General features: G+C 40.3%; 1 long non-coding RNA gene across 2 annotated transcripts in view; it reads right to left on the bottom strand.

Annotated features, from left to right (window-relative positions):
* LOC126187584 (uncharacterized) overlaps positions 1 to 11,635 on the bottom strand; it is a 49,223-nt gene extending 37,588 nt beyond the window's left edge. The window contains exons 1-2 of one of the 2 annotated variants that reach the window (XR_007537765.1): positions 11,555 to 11,635; positions 2,502 to 2,596 (exon numbers count right to left, since the gene is read on the bottom strand). This is a non-coding gene — a long non-coding RNA (uncharacterized LOC126187584). Of the gene's footprint in view, positions 1 to 2,501; positions 2,597 to 11,458 lie in introns of both variants that reach the window. The other variant, XR_007537767.1, reaches the window with a different exon arrangement.
* Between the last annotated feature and the right edge of the window lie 6,685 nt (positions 11,636 to 18,320).

Raw genomic sequence — 18,320 nt, 5'->3', positions numbered from 1 at the left:
ATGTGTGGTATGTCAAGAAGTTAAGGAGAAAAATATTCAACTAAATTATAACAATATTATGAGAAGGAAAGTTGCTACTCACCATACAGCAGAGATGCTGAGACACAGATAGGCACAACAAAGAGACTCTTAACAATTAAAGCTTTCAGTGATTAATGCCTTCGTCACCAACACGCACTCACTCACGCAAACGCAACTCAAACACATGACTGCAGTCTCGGGTAACTGAAACCACACACAATCTACTGCCTCAGGCTACTGAAACCACAGTGCCAGTGAGGTGTGTGTGTGTGTGTGTGTGTGTGTGTGTGTGTGTGTGTGTGTGTGTGTGTGTGTGTGTGTGTGTGTGTAGAGAGAGAGATAGTCTTTTTGTTGTGCCTATCTGCGACTCCCAACTCAGGTGATACATTTGCTGAAAGGTTCAAAGAAAACTTGAGTGTAATTTCAAACATCTATCCAACTCATACAATTATACACTGAAGCGCCAAAGAAAATGGTATAGGCATGCATATTCAAATACAGATATATAAACTTAGACTGGTTAGCACTGCTAAAATGGCAGGTTATCAAGATTTAAGTGAGTTTGAACATGGTGTTATAGTTGGCACACAAGCAATGGGATACAGCATCTCCAAGGTAGTGATGAAGTAGGGATTTTCCTGTATGACCATTTCATGAGTGTAACTTGAATATCAGGAATCCAGTAAAACATCAAATCTCTGACATCGCTGTGGCCAGAAAAAGGTGCTGCAAGAACGGGACCAATGATGACTGAAGAGAATCGTTCAATGTGACAGAAGTGTAACCCTTCTGCAAACTGCTGCAGATTTCAGTGCTGGGCCATCAGTAAGTGTCAGCATACGAACCATTCAACGAAAAATTATTAATACAGGCTTTTGGAGCTGAAGACCCACTTGAGTACCCTTGATGATTGCACAACACAAACCTTTACACCTTGCCTGGACTTGTCAACACTGACGTTGGACTGTTGATGACCGGGAACATGTTGCCTGGTCCCACAAGTCTCATTTCAAATTGTATCGAGCGATGTCTTCCCCAGTATGGAGACAACCTCATGAATCCGTGGACCCTGCATGTCAACAGGGGACTGTCCAAGTTGGTGGAGGCTCTATAATGATGTAGGGCATGTGCAGTTAGAGTGATATGGGACCCCTGATACCTCTAGATATGACTCTGGCAGGTGACACATATGTAAGCATCCTGTCTGATCATCTGCATCCATTCAGATTGACTTGGGAAACTCTAGCAGGACAATGCGATACCCCACACATCCGTAATTGCTACAGAGTGCCTCCAGGAAAACACTTCCACTGGCCACCAAACTCCCCAGACATGAACATTATTGAGCATATCAGGGATGCTTTGAATGTGCTGTTCAGAAGAGATCTCCATCCCCTTATGCTCTTACAGATTTATGGGCAGTGCTGCAGGATTCACAGTGTCAAATCTCTCCATCACTACTTCAAACATTAGTCGAGTCATGCCACGTCATGTTGCAGCACTTCTGCGTGCTTGCAGGGGCCCCTACACATTATTAGGCAGGTGTGCCAGTTTCTTTGGCTCTTCAGTATAGTTGGCAGCGACTTTAATTTACCCTCAATATGTTGGTGAAAATACCTGTTTAAATCTGGAGGTAAGTATAAAACATCATCTGGAATTGTGCTAAACACATTGTCTGAAAATTATTTTGAGCAGATAGTTCATGAGCCTACACGATGATGATGATGATGATTGGGGTTTGAGGGCGCACAATGAGCCTACACGAATAGTAATGATTGTGAAAACACACTTGATCTCTTAGCAACAAATAATCCTGAGCTAATAACAAGAATCAAAATGTATACAGGGATTAGTGAACACAGGGTTGTCGTAGTGAGACTGAATATTGTAACCTCCAAACCTTCCAAAAATAAATAAGAAGTATACATATTCACAAAACCAGATAAGAATTCACATGACGCCTTCCTGAGAAAGTATCTCCACTCCTTCCAAATTAACAGTGTAAGTGTAGAACAGAGAAATAGTATCAACAGCAATTGAGAGATTTGTACCAAATAAATTAACAAAAGATGGAGCTTATCCCGCATGGTACACAAAACAGGTTCAGAACACTACTGCAGGAACAACCAAAAAGCACACCAAATTTAAACAAATGCAAAATCCTCATTGGCAATCCTTTATATAATCTCAAAATTCAGTGTAAGTTTCAATATGAGACACTTGTAATAGTTTTCACAATGAAACTTTGTCTCGAAACCTGGCAGAAAATCCACACAGATTCTGGTATGTAAAGTAAGCTAGCAGCAAGACAAAATCAATGCCTTCTCTGCGTGATAGCAATGGAAATACTATCGATGACAGGGCTGCTAAAGCAGAGTTACTAAACACAGCCTTCTGAAATTCCTTCACCAAATAAGGTTAAGTAAATATTCCAGAATTCAAATCAAGAACAGTATAACAGAAGTGATTTCCAGTGTTACCCAAGGTAGTGTTGCAGGCCCTCTGCTGCTTCTTATTAGGAGACAGTCTGAGCACCCATCTTAGATTGTTTGCCGATGATGCTGTCGTTTGTTGCCTAGTAAAGTGATCAGAAGATATACAAATTGTAAAACGATTTAGATAAGATATCCATACAATGTGAAAGCTGGCAATTGACCCTAACCAATGAAAAGAGTGAGGTCATCTACGTGAATGCTAAAAGGAATCCATTAAACTTCGGTTACTCTATAAATTAATCAAATTCAACTACATAGCCATGAATTACAATTACGAAAAACTTAAACTGGAAATAACACATAGAAAATGTTTCGTATTTTATTGGCAGAAAACTTAGAAGATGTAAGATATCTACAAAACAGAACGCCCACACTACGCTTTTGGACTACTGCTGCCACAGTGTGGGATCCTTACCAGATAGGTTTTAACAGAGTACATCTGAAAAGTTGAGAGAAGGGCAGCATGTTTTATATTATTGAGAACTAGGGAAGAGAGTGTCATGGACACGATACAGGATTTAGGGTGGAAATCTTTGTGACATGGCATTTTTCATCTCACAAAATTTCAATCACCATCTTTCTTCTCCGAATGCAAAAATATCAGAGCTCACACGAAAAGATACAGGTAATAGAGAATTAATGTGAAGGTGGTTCGATGAACCTTCAGCCAAGCACTTAAGTGTGATTTGCAGAGTATCCATGTAGGTGTAGATATAGACTTAATTTTATGTAGGTGTTGGAAAGTAATGAGTGAGAGGACTGCAGAAAGAGTATGGTCCAAACCATGGTCAGGTGCATCCATGGAAGGAATGGCCTGTAAATTATTATGATATTGGGAGAGTGAAAGGATAGTATGATCTACACCTGGGTCAGATGCATACATGTAAAGATTGACCTGTACAGTTTCTTTTAGGTGTAGTGGTAAGGATATGGACACCTGCATCTCAAAGACGACAATATATGTACACAGTATCTGCCTAAAGGATAAGGTGAAAGGTGGGAAGCTGTATTGGTGCTGTTGGTTACACTAATGACGTATTCTCCAAAGTAGTCAAAAGCGAATGAACTTACCTGGCCAATGATTAATTCTTTGAATCTTCATTTCTGTACATATTGTCTTATCATAAATCTGTGATTGCAGAAAGCAGTATATAGCAAAATGTCAGCATGTAACTCCTTACAGCAAATATAAACGTGTTCCTGTTTCTGCCTGAATACATTTGAGCACCAAGTGATGTTATATACTATGGTTTAAAGACAGCATAAAGCTGGTTACTTGGAGCAACGGTAATGACATCATGGTTTAGCCTGATGCAACACGACATATGGCTTCCATGGATCGTATTTAGACATCTTCATTTCTGTACATATTGTCTTATCATAAATCTGTGATTGCAGAAAGCAGTATATAGCAAAATGTCAGCATGTAACTCCTTACAGCAAATATAAACGTGTTCCTGTTTCTGCCTGAATACATTTGAGCACCAAGTGATGTTATATACTATGGTTTAAAGACAGCATAAAGCTGGTTACTTGGAGCAACGGTAATGACATCATGGTTTAGCCTGATGCAACACGACATATGGCTTCCATGGATCGTATTTAGACATCTTCATTTCTGTACATATTGTCTTATCATAAATCTGTGATTGCAGAAAGCAGTATATAGCAAAATGTCAGCATGTAACTCCTTACAGCAAATATAAACGTGTTCCTGTTTCTGCCTGAATACATTTGAGCACCAAGTGATGTTATATACTATGGTTTAAAGACAGCATAAAGCTGGTTACTTGGAGCAACGGTAATGACATCATGGTTTAGCCTGATGCAACACGACATATGGCTTCCATGGATCGTATTTAGACATCAAACGAACCCCAGGTTAAATAAATATCCACTAGTAAATTAAACAAAGTGCATTAAGAAGGACTGAACTTAGAAATAAACTCTTTATACTTTCACTAAATTAGTGTGAACACTTGCTAAATATTTACACAAATTGGAAGACAAGCTAAAAGGCTTCACAATGATAAACCAAACTGTTAGGTGTAAAATGGAGTTTGTTCTTATCAGAGTTTAAGCTGAAGAACAATAGTCTTTTAATGAAACTTTTGGATTATAAAAATATTATTATTAGTTATGCAAGTTGAGTTTCACATCATCTTTCATCTAAATGGAAGAAACCTGAAGTGTAACACGAGATTCTCTGGAATAACGTTCCCCGATTATCCTCTTAGGCCACCGAAAGTTGCTTGTGAAAGTAGAAAATATATCTTAGGTAGCATCAGATAGCAAACATTCAGCTGTGCATGCTTCACATTGCTAAGTGCACAAATCACAGACACAGAACATCAGCAAAGCACGACGATTCACCTGCTGTGAAGGGGTCACTATGCTTTGGCACCATGGCTTGGTGGTGTTTTGGATGGCAGAGAGAAGGGGGTGTTGCCTGCAGTACCAATGCCCAAAAAAACAACTTAAATGTCTGAAATGTAACTTTACTCGATGTACTCTTTGATATGATTCGCTCCATATATGTTGCTTGACTTAATGTGGTATCTCTTCACCCATCTATGTAGTGGTTTTATTTTAGCAACAAAATACTGAAAAGTTCTTTCAAAAGTGCTTAAGTTAATTCGTCCACGTGGTATAATTAGTGGAACTGAGTAGCAGGTCCACAGCTTCAAAACAATGTAACATAGTGACTGTCAACATTGATTACGTAACTTTTTTTTTTATAAATACCATCGGGATGACAGATCAATTAAGAATTAGTTACAACCCATAACAAAGGAATTTCACACTGAAAGGCCCTTGGGAAGTATACCTGCCACCAAAGTATGTTCTCCTGTAGGCTGGTGAAGTATGCTTACCATAAGACTGTCTTGAAGGTTTTGGGAGGCCTAATCACCATCAACTTTACAGTTTTACAAAAGTTTTGTTAATACACTCCTGGAAATGGAAAAAAGAATACATTGACACCGGTGTGTCAGACCCACCATACTTGCTCCGGACACTGCGAGAGGGCTGTACAAGCAATGATCACACGCACGGCACAGCGGACACACCAGGAACCGCGGTGTTGGCCGTCGAATGGCGCTAGCTGCGCAGCATTTGTGCACCGCCGCCGTCAGTGTCAGCCAGTTTGCCGTGGCATACGGAGCTCCATCGCAGTCTTTAACACTGGTAGCATGCCGCGACAGCGTGGACGTGAACCGTATGTGCAGTTGACGGACTTTGAACGAGGGCGTATAGTGGGCATGCGGGAGGCCGGGTGGACGTACCGCCGAATTGCTCAACACGTGGGGCGTGAGGTCTCCACAGTACATCGATGTTGTCGCCAGTGGTCGGCGGAAGGTGCACGTGCCCGTCGACCTGGGACCGGACCGCAGCGACACACGGATGCACGCCAAGACCGTAGGATCCTACGCAGTGCCGTAGGGGACCGCACCGCCACTTCCCAGCAAATTAGGGACACTGTTGCTCCTGGGGTATCGGCGAGGACCATTCGCAACCGTCTCCATGAAGCTGGTCTACGGTCCCGCACACCGTTAGGCCGTCTTCCGCTCACGCCCCAACATCGTGCAGCCCGCCTCCAGTGGTGTCGCGACAGGCATGAATGGAGGGACGAATGGAGACGTGTCGTCTTCAGCGATGAGAGTCGCTTCTGCCTTGGTGCCAATGATGGTCGTATGCGTGTTTGGCGCCGTGCAGGTGAGCGCCACAATCAGGACTGCATATGACCGAGGCACACAGGGCCAACACCCGGCATCATGGTGTGGGGAGCGATCTCCTACACTGGCCGTACACCACTGGTGATCGTCGAGGGGACACTGAATAGTGCACGGTACATCCAAACCATCATCAAACCCATCGTTCTACCATTCCTAGACCGGCAAGGGAACTTGCTGTTCCAACAGGACAATGCACGTCCGCATGTATCCCGTGCCACCCAACGTGCTCTAGAAGGTGTAAGTCAACTACCCTGGCCAGCAAGATCTCCGGATCTGTCCCCCATTGAGCATGTTTGGGACTGGATGAAGCGTCGTCTCACGCGGTCTGCACGTCCAGCACGAACGCTGGTCCAACTGAGGCGCCAGGTGGAAATGGCATGGCAAGCCGTTCCACAGGACTACATCCAGCATCTCTACGATCGTCTCCATTGGAGAATAGCAGCCTGCATTGCTGCGAAAGGTGTATATACACTGTACTAGTGCCGACATTGTGCATGCTCTGTTGCCTGTGTCTATGTGCCTGTGGTTCTGTCAGTGTGATCATGTGATGTATCTGACCCCAGGAATGTGTCAATAAAGTTTCCCCTTCCTGGGACAATGAATTCACGGTGTTCTTATTTCAATTTCCAGGAGTGTATGTCTTACCACATCCGCATGTGCCTGATCCTGTACCATGTGTATAAAAACTGCTACAATAATCAGTTTATGTTTCTGATGAGATCACTACTGTGTGTCTTTGAAGTCTGAATGCATTGCTTCGTTTCTACAATAAGTTTTATTGTGTCTTGGATCACCTCATTTCCTTATTGTTCAATAAACAAAATTTCTGGGGTTCCAGCTTCACAATAATTCTCTACTATTCCACTTTCAAAGAGTGTGTGGAAAAAAACTAACACCTATATCTTTCCGTGAGAGCCCCAATTTCCGTCATTTTATTATAAGAATGAGTAGAAGGAGGAGATTAGTGTCTTAGCATCCTGTTGATAACGAAGTTATTAGAGATAGAGCACAACCTTGGATGAGGGAAGGATTGAGAAGGAAATCAGCCACACCCTTTTGAAGGAACCATCCCAGCATTTGTCTTCAGGGATTTAGGGAAATCGTGGAAAACCTAAATCAGGATGGCCAGACACAGGTTTGAACCATCATCCTACCAAATGTGAATCCAGTGTGCTAACCGCTGTGCTACCCCTTTCAGTATTTATTATGATGATCGTTTCTCCCTATGTTGGTCAGCGTCAATGAAAAATCTTCGCATTGGAAGATTGGTGATAGAAATTTCATGAGAAGATCCACCTTAATGAAAAAGAGCTTTGTTTTTTATGATGTCCACCCAAAATCCTGTATCATGTCTGTTGACACACTCTCCCCTAGTTTTCAATAATACAAAACATGCTGCTCTTCTTTGTTTCTCAATGTGCTCCACTGATGCTATCTGGTAAGCATCCCACACCAGGCAGCAGTACTATAAAACAAAGACGGACAAGTGTAGTGTAGGCAATCTCTTTAGTAGGTCTGTTGCATCTTCTAAGCATTCTGCCAATAAAACACTGTCTTTGGTTCGCCTCCCCCATAACATTTTCTGTGCGTTCTTTCCAATACAAAAAGTTAAGTATACTACAAAAAAAAATTCCATCTGCAAAAGGGTTACATGAGCAGGATCCCTGGTGAGAAGTAATTATTAATGCAGCCCCCTTGTAGAGTGGAGGTATTAATCATTTGGAGAATTCAGATTAATCATTTGTTCTGAAGCTGGAGCATGACCTGTTTGGAAATTTACTTTCTGATTAAAACTTTAACTGGACTGGCATCCAAGCCCAGACCCTTGTCTTTCATGGGCAATGCTCTCTTACTGACTCAGCTGTCCAGGTGTGACTCACAACCTGCTCTCACAGTTTTATTTCCACCAGCACCTTTCTCTTACTTTCCAAACTTCAAAGCAGTTCTTCCACATACCTTATGGGCCTAACATTCATGGAAGGAAAGATATTGCAAAGCAATGGCTCAGCCACAACCTGGGGCATTGTTTCTAGAATGAAGTGCAATGAGGTGTGGTTTTTGAAACTTCCTGAGGCAGGAAAGAGGTACTGGCAGACGTAAAACTGTGAAGGCAAGTTGTGAGTCGTGTCTGGATAGCTCAGTAAGAACATTGCCCCCAAAAGGCAAGGCTACAGGTTAAAGTCCCCTTTTGGTTCACAGATATAATCTACCAGGAAGTTTGATTTGGAGTATGTTTGATCAGACATTCTCCTTCCACTTTTGTAAGATATTGTGCGTAAGCTATACCTGTAAGTCAGCTCTGAATGTGTTCTGCGGTGTGTCCATCCCAGTGGCAACCGTAACTGCTATAGCAGCATAAACCTTGTTTGGGGTGCCTACATGACTCAGTGTCCAAACGAATACTGTGATGGTTGCAGTATTGGGGTGGCCACATAAAAGACTGCACTAGTTGAAGACAATGGATGAAATGGAGAGTAAATGTCAGTTTTCAAGAGGAAACTGCTGCATAAGATGATACTCCCAGTATGTTGAAGCTTTAAAAGTGTGAGATCTCTAAGCTGCTAGTTTAATTGCCATGTAGATAATACAGGGAAAAAGAACTGCTGTTCATACTTGGGGGGGGGGGGGGGGGGTTGTGTGTGTTAAAGATACAGGGTACTTATAAAATGGTGGAAAAATCTAATTTTTTATGTCTTTATTAAATTCTGTAGTGTTTCCTGATTACATTTATATATACATTACAGGGTTTCAAATGAAAAATGACCTATATATAGCAAATTTTAAAGTTATGGTCAGGTATGCTGCCAAGCCCCCTTTATTTCTGTTACAGAAACCAGTAATATTTTGAAAAGAACTGAACTGTGAACTTTCTTTTTCCAGCGATTATACCTATGATACATTCTATATGTTGGTAACAGTGCAGGTTTCTAGTGTCTGCAAATGATTATCTTTGCTAGTATTTACTTCTGTTTTGGAAGCAGTTTGTTCACGTGATACTGAATGTTTGTTGCCCAAATGCTACATATATTTGTGGAATAACATATACTTTAGTGTGCAATAAATATGGACTATGCCACACATCAAGAAATTCAATAAAAGGAAATTCCGTGGTAACCAGTTCACAAACAAAGCAAGCCACACTCTTGAAAGTAAACTATGTATCAGTTCTTCAAGGAAGAAACTCCCACATGGCACGCCTCCTGGTGATTCAAATTTTTGTGTTAACAATGATGCTGTTTGTAGTGGATTATTTGTTGTTGATGTGAGCATCTTATCTTCTTTGATAAAGGAAGTGGTGAAATGTAAACAATGTGATGGTGTAGGCTGTCTGGAAATAACTGAACAACAAAGTAGCAGGAAGGGTTTAGCATCAAAATTAGTTGTTCTGTGTAGATCCTGCAATAAATCTACCTCAAAAATGACTTCAAACATTGTACATAATTCATATGATGTGAATCTGAAGTTAGTGTATGCAATACGTGCAATAGGAAAAGGAAGAAAGGCTGCTCAAAAGTTTTGTGGTTTGGTGGAGTTTCCTCCTCCTCCCAGTAGGTTCAGCAAGTACATAAAAATACTTTTAGGTGCCTTGACAGTTGTGTCTAAAGCATCTATGAAACATGTAGTAGAAGAAACTGTAAACATTAGTGCTGTTGCACTTGATGGGACATGGAAATGTCAAGGACATCGTTCCTTGAATGGTGTTGTAAGTGCTACTTCTCTAGAGAATGGAAAAGTTGTTGATGTTGAGTGCTTATCTAAGTACTGCCGCACCTGCCATGGTAACACTGAAGGACATATTTGAAAATCAATGTTCTAAGAATTATGATGGTTACAGTGGAGGTATGGAGTGTGATGGAGCTCTAAAAATATTTTAGAGGTCGGCACCCATATATAACGTTAGAGATAGGAAGTACCTAGGCCATGGGGCCTCTAAAGCTTTCAAAAAAATTAATGAGTTTGATGTTTATGGTGATACCTTGGTAACAAAACTGGAGTGTTGTGGATATGTGCAAAAGAGGATGGGTGCTAGATTGAGGATGCTACAAAGAGAATGAAAGGAAAGTTGCTATCTGAAGGAAAATCTCTGTCTGGCCAAGGCACATTGACAGAAACTGAAATAGACCTCCTTCGGAGTTATTATGGACAGGCCATTAGATGATGTGCACCTCTGAATGATGTTACAGCAATGAGAAAAGCTGTATGGGCCACCTACTTTCATAAGTTGTCCACAGATGAACAACCTGTTCACGGTCTTTGCCCTAAAGGAGCAGATTCTTGGTGTGGTTACCAAAAGAAAGTGGTCAAATTTAACATCATAAGCACACTCTTCTTGAGCCTGTTGTGAATGAAATAAAACCAATTTTTAGAGACCTGAGTGACCCCATGTCTTCATGGTGGGACTCAGAAAATAAATGAAAGTTTCAACCATTGCATATGGGAAAGATTACACAAGAATGTTTTTGTAGGACTAAATACATTAAAAGTTGGTGTACTAGATGCAGTGATATGTATCAATGATGGATTGACAGGAAGGTTGCAAGTTCTGAGAAATTTAGGCATAAAATGTGGCTCTAATATGGAAGATCCATTGATTGTCTGTGACAGACAACGGGTGCGTGAAACTGAAAGATCCGCTCTTCAAGTTACCAAAGAAGCAAGAAGTGCTAAAAGGAATGCCAAGAGGAAGCTTGAAGATGAAAAAATGATGCAGGATGAAGACTATGTTTCAGGAATGTTCTGAGGCACAGTTTAATTGGACTATTATCTTCATTCGCAATTTCCCGCAAGTTGTATTTTTCAGAATTCATGTACAAATATTTCCTAAAGTTTATAAAAAATTGCCCTGTGACTTTCAATAGTCCATACTTATGTAGTAGACCTAAGCTTTATTGCAGAATCAACTAAATTATAGAAAAAATAACATTTTTATTAGGGGAAAAAATATAAAAATTAAAATGTAAGCTGTGATATTTTTTTATCCTTGTAATATACCTAATAGGTAGAATTCAATACTGTAGTGCCTCAGCCATCATGTCATGCATATCTGGTAAAAATGTATAACATTGGATTAAATGGTACCTCAATTTGAGGAAGCATTTTGAAATTTAAAAAAATGCATCAATTTATTTGTAATTTTTTTAATAACCCTAAGCAGGTTCAAAAACATTCAAAATACTTCTGATCTGTTTAGAAAGTGTGCTGCATTACCTGATACCAACAAAAAATCTGTAAAACATATACATTATAAACAGTGCCTGAAAGAAACAGGTGTTGATTTTTACACAATATTGAGCAGAAAAGTACCCTGTATCCTTAAAAGGGTATCAGACATTCTTAGTCATGTAAGATCACATAGCAAGTGATCCTTGGTGCCATATCAGAGGTCCATGTGTGCACCAGGTCAAGGAGATAACCCTGTGGTGTATCTCCATCCATGAGGTAGGTGGGGGAAAGCTCCCTGTGCATGTTTTCTACTCTACAACTGTTCTGTTTCCATGTGGTTCATAAGGAGTCATTTTTGGGTTCAGGAAGAATAATGAGGATTTTTCCATTTACAATGAACCTTGACCACACAATTAAAAGCTGGTCATAGGGTATCTCCAAAAGTGAAATAGCTGCTTCTGCAAATACATAGGGTGTGTGTGAAAAGCTCCAGTCACAAGGTGAACACTGTTATGCATAGGCTCTTGTAGGCCTAAAACGGATTAGTCTGCTGACTTGTAAACAACATATCCTAGTTTAATCATGTTAAAATCAGTGACTTAAAATTTTACTAGAATCTGTCTGCTCTTCAAGAGGTGTTTTTGTGGAAATTTTCAAATGTGTGTGAATTCCTAAGGAACCAGACTGCTAAGGTCATTGGTCCCTAAACTTACACACTACTTAAACTAACTTATAATAGCAACAACACACCCACCCCCATGCCCGAGAGAGGACTCACACCTCCGGTGGGAGAGGCCACACAATCTGTGACATGGCGTCTCAAACCGTGCGGCCACACCCCAAGGCTGTGGAAACTTTAGGGACATTAATTTCCACACCTAGATCATTGAGTTGTTTTATGTGCAGTAACCATGTGAGTTTGTGGTCAAATGGCAGTTCCAAAGGTGAACATTATCTACCATTTAACAGTATTATCCATATATAATTCAAGATCTGGACAACTGCATGAGCCCAGATTTTTAGGCAAGGAACAGTACCCCTGGTTTTATGATGTTATAGTAAAATAGAACTATTGCGTAGATACAAATCACGACCATACAAGGCCGATGATTTGATTCTGTGACAGTACTGTTTCATGGGAATCATGAAGAGGACAGAGCTTAAGGCTAAACCCTATGGAACCCCCAAACTCCTGCATATTTTGTTTACAAAGGGTTATGCCAATTCTAAACTAGAAATGCCAGTGGGATGATAAATCCTTAATAAAAGTTGGTAAATTGTCTCAGAAGTGACACTCATGTAAAGTAGCCAATATATGTTGAAACTGTTATCAGCTGTCAACAGTATGCAAAAGGCCTCCCTAACAGCAGACTCCAATCATAAAAGATGATCAGTTGTAGATCTGGATCATTGAAATTTGCACTGGAATAATTAAAGCTCATTTCTTGTTTCCAGACACCAATAAAGCTTCTAATTGGGGTTATGTTAAAGCTTACCCAACCGATCAGTCAGTAGCTGTCAATATCATGGTCATTCTTACCTGATGTCAGTACTGGTACGACAATCCTTTGTCTGCTGGGAAGGTAAAACCTCCCTCCTGTCAAATTTTGTTAAGTATCATCAGGAAACTTTATTTGCTGTTGTCATTTGATTGTGTGTGGTATGTGGTCCTGGGATCTTTGTATTGCTCATTGTGCTTCTAAATTCATTGTGCAAGATGGGCTTTGACATATTTGAATGTTTTACAGCCTTGTATTTTATTTTCCTTTTTGTAAAATTGCACTGACAGACGGTGATGGTTCAGGCACGTTTTGCAAGTGCAACCCTCTGTTGAGTTCTGCCACAGTTTCCACACATGGGTTCTGAAGTACAGAAAGGTGATATATGACTACAACAGACTTATTTATGGATGCAAGATGTAATCCTTAATGACCTGTCTATATATTATGACGCATCCTTCAACTGTCAATCTAATGACACCTGTGTCAACCCAGTTATCCTTTAGGCTCCCCTGTATGTGCCATGCAAAATAAACACCACAACATTCCAGGCTTTATTAGAATTCTTTGTCTGAGTTAGGTGTTATACCTCTGTGACAGATGATGCCTTGGGTCAGAAGCGCCACTACGCATGTACCTGGAAAAGAGTGTTAAGTCCCCAGTAGGAGATTCTGGTTAAAACTGTGTACACTATATTTTTGTTCCTACTATTTGGCCAGTATTCATCCTGCACATGGCTTTCTCCTGGCATTTACTGTGTGCAAAGAACCTAACTTCAGAAAACCCTGTTATAGAAAAACTTTGAGTTTTTGAGTTATTCTCTTCCACCAATACTGACTTGTTCACAAAGCCACACTTGATCTTATTGCTTCTCCATATGTACTGCTGTTTACCATTACAATTTTAGTAGGTTACCCTTCCTCACGTTTATAGCATACCAAACAAGCACTTGACTAACAGTGAATTACAGTGTCTTAAACTAACACAAATGTCAGGTGACATTACAAGCAACCCACTTACTTCCTTACACATTGACCAACTAAAATAAATACCAAAGAGACTAAAAAATAATTTCAAATTCTAGTTATCTAACAAAAGTGTGATTGCAACAGGTTTTCCTTTCTCCTCAGAAGTGAAATTACAATCGTTCAATGCTCTTGGTGTTATGACTCTTGTTACACAATGGGTTGGTCACACAATTCCGATAAATTACACGCCAGTGGTTTGTTATCGCAGAGGTGATACCAGCATCAACTCAGGTGTGTTCTATTGGGTTCAGATCAGGTGAATTTTGTGACCAAGAGATCAGTGAGAGTTAACTGTATGCTCCTCAAACCACAGTAGCACGATTCTGGTCTTGATAAACAGACTGTTTTCCTGCTGGAACATGCCATGGCTGTCCAGGATGACATCTGGCACTAAGGGATTCAGGTAGTCTACAAATGTACAACTGTCATGGTGCCTTCAATTAGTACCACAGGGAAGTCCCCATAGCGTAATACTGCCCCCAAAGGCTCATGTCCGTGGTGTGGTGCACTTTCCAAGCAGCCGTTTGACAGGATGACGGCATGTCTGGCCTTGATCTTTGACCTGGTGTAACAAAAAATATGATTCATCTGACCATGCAATGCATTTCCATTGATTCACAGTTCAATTCCATGTCCATTACAATTGTCGCTCAGAGCCCCAAGTTCATCAATGTGCACTCTACTCTGCAGTGCAAACCAACATCTGTCCCACACATTCTGAGGTGTGTTAATGTCAATCATTTTGTCACTTACTCATGGTTTCGAGTTCTTCAACCATTTTTCATACATATTCATGACAACAGCATCTGAATACATTCAGCTTCACCAATTTGGAGGTGCTTGATCCCAGGCACCCTTTGTTAAAGTTGCTTATACCTGTACATTTTCCCATTTACAAGCCATATTGTCACTAGAGTTATTTCCCATCCTTCTCTATTCCACACACATATTTTCCTTACCGTTTCATGTCTGCAACACCACCAGATGGCATACAAGCTAGTGGCAGGCATTTATCTGAATATTGGGGACTGTCTATCTACGTTAATAGACTTGCCAAGACCCCCGTCCCTCTTCTCAGTCTTGGATGAAGACTTTTCATTTCAGAATTCTCTTATTTCTAGAAATGACTATCATTCTGCAAACTGCAAATTTAGAGGAACTGAGTTACATAATTTGGATTTATTTAGTTGCCATACCATTTGTGGTGACAGTAAAGCCAATGAGAAGCAAACTTTCTACAGAACTTTGCCTGTATTGCTTCCTTGTACAGGCTTTATCATGGATTAGAATAGGACTGAAGTAACTTACACATGGAGACCCACCAATTATGAAGCACTCCTCTCCTTCCCCAACAGTACAGAATCATAAACACAGTTGTTTTATGACTAGTCAACCCATCTCCAATTCCTACAATGACACTCTCATCTCCTCATGGCAGAACCGGAACCACAATATTAGTTTATCTGTTCAAGACCAAGTAACATTCATGATGACCTCTTGAGGATATATTTACTTTATGACATAAGTGTGCCCATCTGTGCTTGTTCTATGAGCACTTTTTTCTGCACTAGAAGTCATGGAGGGAATGAAACTGTGAAATTTGATGATTAAAAAGATATTTTGCTTTAGGAAAAGTCAAATCTTTGTGCTCTAAAGGGTGCTACAAAGCAAAACTTGTAGTCATGTTATAATTTATTACAACCCAGTTGGCATGATTGCGATCCGGTTCTCGTGGTCAGTGTGAAGATAATTTTAAGAGGTTTCCCTACATTCATCTTGCCAAATGTTGGATCCAGATTATACATATAAGTAACCAAAAAAGTTTTCAAAACTCTTTGTTCAGTTTTATTCGAGTCCACATTAAAAAATACAGGACACGAAAACAATGCACCAATTAACTTCATCATATATGAAGTTTGTTTTAGATGGCACCAAAGTTGAATTACCATTTTCTTTTGAAGTATATTTCCCATTAGGATTCTTTTATTTTTTACCTAATATTATTGGTATACTAATCCTTTCAAACCTCTTCTAGATTTATTTCTTAACTTATTGGATACATGCTGTGTTTACTAAGATCATTAACTGAAAAAAGGTGGCATCCATACAATATTAGTAATGTGAGGTGTATTAATGCGTTCATGCTTAAGGGGGGGGGGGGCTTACACAATAGTTATTGCATAATAATATTGTCCATCCGAGAGTGATATTGATAGTTTGCACAGTATATTGAAGGAGACTTCAGATCTTTAAAAATATTGCAGCTCACTCAATACATTGTATTGAGTCAGGGTGATACTGTGCAACACAATGCAGCTCCTGCTGAAGCTTAGTGATTTGCAGACACGCGAACAACTGATACACGGATGCCAAATAAATATGAATACATCAGGAAAGACAGTGGAAAGGGAGTATTTTGATTACATATTTAATACTTACTCAGTAATTAGATGTAGAATTATTTGTCAATAGTTAACTGGAGGGAAATAACTGCAACTACTTAATCGTTCATTTCAGCAGCATTTTATTGCAGAAATATGCAACAGCACTAAAACCCACACAAGATATGGTGGTCGGTGCGCAGTGACCAATTTTCGTCTGAAGTGCTAGCAATTTGCTTGTTCCAAAGAGAGGCCAACGTTGTTTGCTGGCTTTCAGCCAGTTGGTGATGCACTGCTATGACAGGATTGAGGCATAGGCCCTGCAACCTTTTTAAACAATTTTATAGAAACTATTCAGTAAAAAAAAAATGCATACTTACAGCTGCATATGTAAGCTTCCCTAATAGTTGTAGTTATTGTGATATTTGTGTTTAAGTACGACATAGTACGAAATTCGAAAAACTTTGCAATGCAAAATAGTGGTGAAAATGATTTTACATTTTGTGCATATTATGTAATATATCGCTGTGTTTGAAATTTAGCTTACATATTCAATTCTTCTTTAGGCTCAGGTGGAGGTCTCTGTTACGAGAAAACTGATCTAATGAAGCGCACTCATTTGCGATCATGGGTACCAGCAATAAAGCCAGAATGAAATACCCATAACCTTCCTTGTACCCCGTAGTTTGAGATACCTAAACAGGATTTGGGGAAATTATAGAACACAAAAAGGAGAATATTTTGCTGTTTAGTTATTATATGAACATTCTCTACCATCATGTTGAACAATCGAGTTTCTGCCAGTTACTCCCATCTTCCTCGCATGATATCTCAACTGTGTGACTCCTAGTCTTCAAGTGCTGTCTGATATTGATTCCAGCGTGGAACAAGTCTGTTGCTTAAGCCTATGTTGTGATAGGAGCTCCGTCTGTGGTCCATGGCTGTTCCAAACACTGCACGCAAACTTTATGTTTATTAACCATTCTCATTCTTGCTGTATGAAGTTTGGAATGACGTCCAAGTCATGCCAGATGTTTTACATTCTGACTGTCATCATTTAAGGCCTCCTGTGATCTAGGATGTTCTGCTACCATGGCATGGCATGTCAGGTGTTTCATCCGAGGTCCATGACCACCAGGAGTGGCTGCAGTGTATTTTCATGCCCCTGGTGTTCAGAGTGCTGATCGAGACTCACTGGAACGTTTTCAAGTATTGGGTCTGTTGACTGAGGGACCTTTCATATGCGTCCTTTGTTCTAGGTACTGTGCTGTTTTCTCTAATTCTGTCTTCATATATGTGGCAAATACCTGGTTTCTGTAGACCCAGGTCATCCTTCACACTCCCTAGCAGAGCCTTAATATTGGTCGGAGGATGGAACAGCCTCTTATGTTATGTTTGAGGAGAATTCTACCGATTTTGGCAGATATCGGCCCAACATATTGCAAATAAGCAACCTTCTTCATTTCTTTTTGTACCACTTCAGGAACCTCTGGCAGGGAAACAGTGCACAGTACCCTTTGAACATCTCGAGACGAATATGCAGTTTTGTATTATAACACAGATTATAGATGTTTTATCTCTGTCACCAAATTATCAGAATCTGACAGAATTTTTGCCCTGCGAATCACAGATTCGAGTACATTTTTTTTGTGCCAGATAATGGCAACTGCTGGCTTACAGGTACAAGTCAATGTGAGTGGGATTGTGGTACACACTGACTTTAGGTACCATCAACTCTCTTCTTAACTAGTACATCTAGGACATGGAGTAGTCCATTCTCCTCCAGTTCCATGGTAAATTTCCCACCACCAGTGCAAGAAGGCTGCCCCTTGCCACCCCATCTGTTTGCTCGTAGAATTGTACCCCATACAGGAATAAAGTCAAGATATATGTGCCTAAGTCCAGGAGAGCACTATCAAACTTTTCTCTAATCCGCTCAAGTGAGTCATTCAGTGGTGTGTGAGTGAACGGTAGACCACGTTGAAACTGACCATGATGT

Source organism: Schistocerca cancellata, chromosome 5 (genome assembly GCF_023864275.1).
Source record: "Schistocerca cancellata isolate TAMUIC-IGC-003103 chromosome 5, iqSchCanc2.1, whole genome shotgun sequence".
Lineage (NCBI taxonomy): Eukaryota > Metazoa > Arthropoda > Insecta > Orthoptera > Acrididae > Schistocerca > Schistocerca cancellata.
The sequence above is the reverse complement of the archived record's forward strand: the minus strand, read 5'-3'. Positions and strand labels throughout refer to the sequence as shown.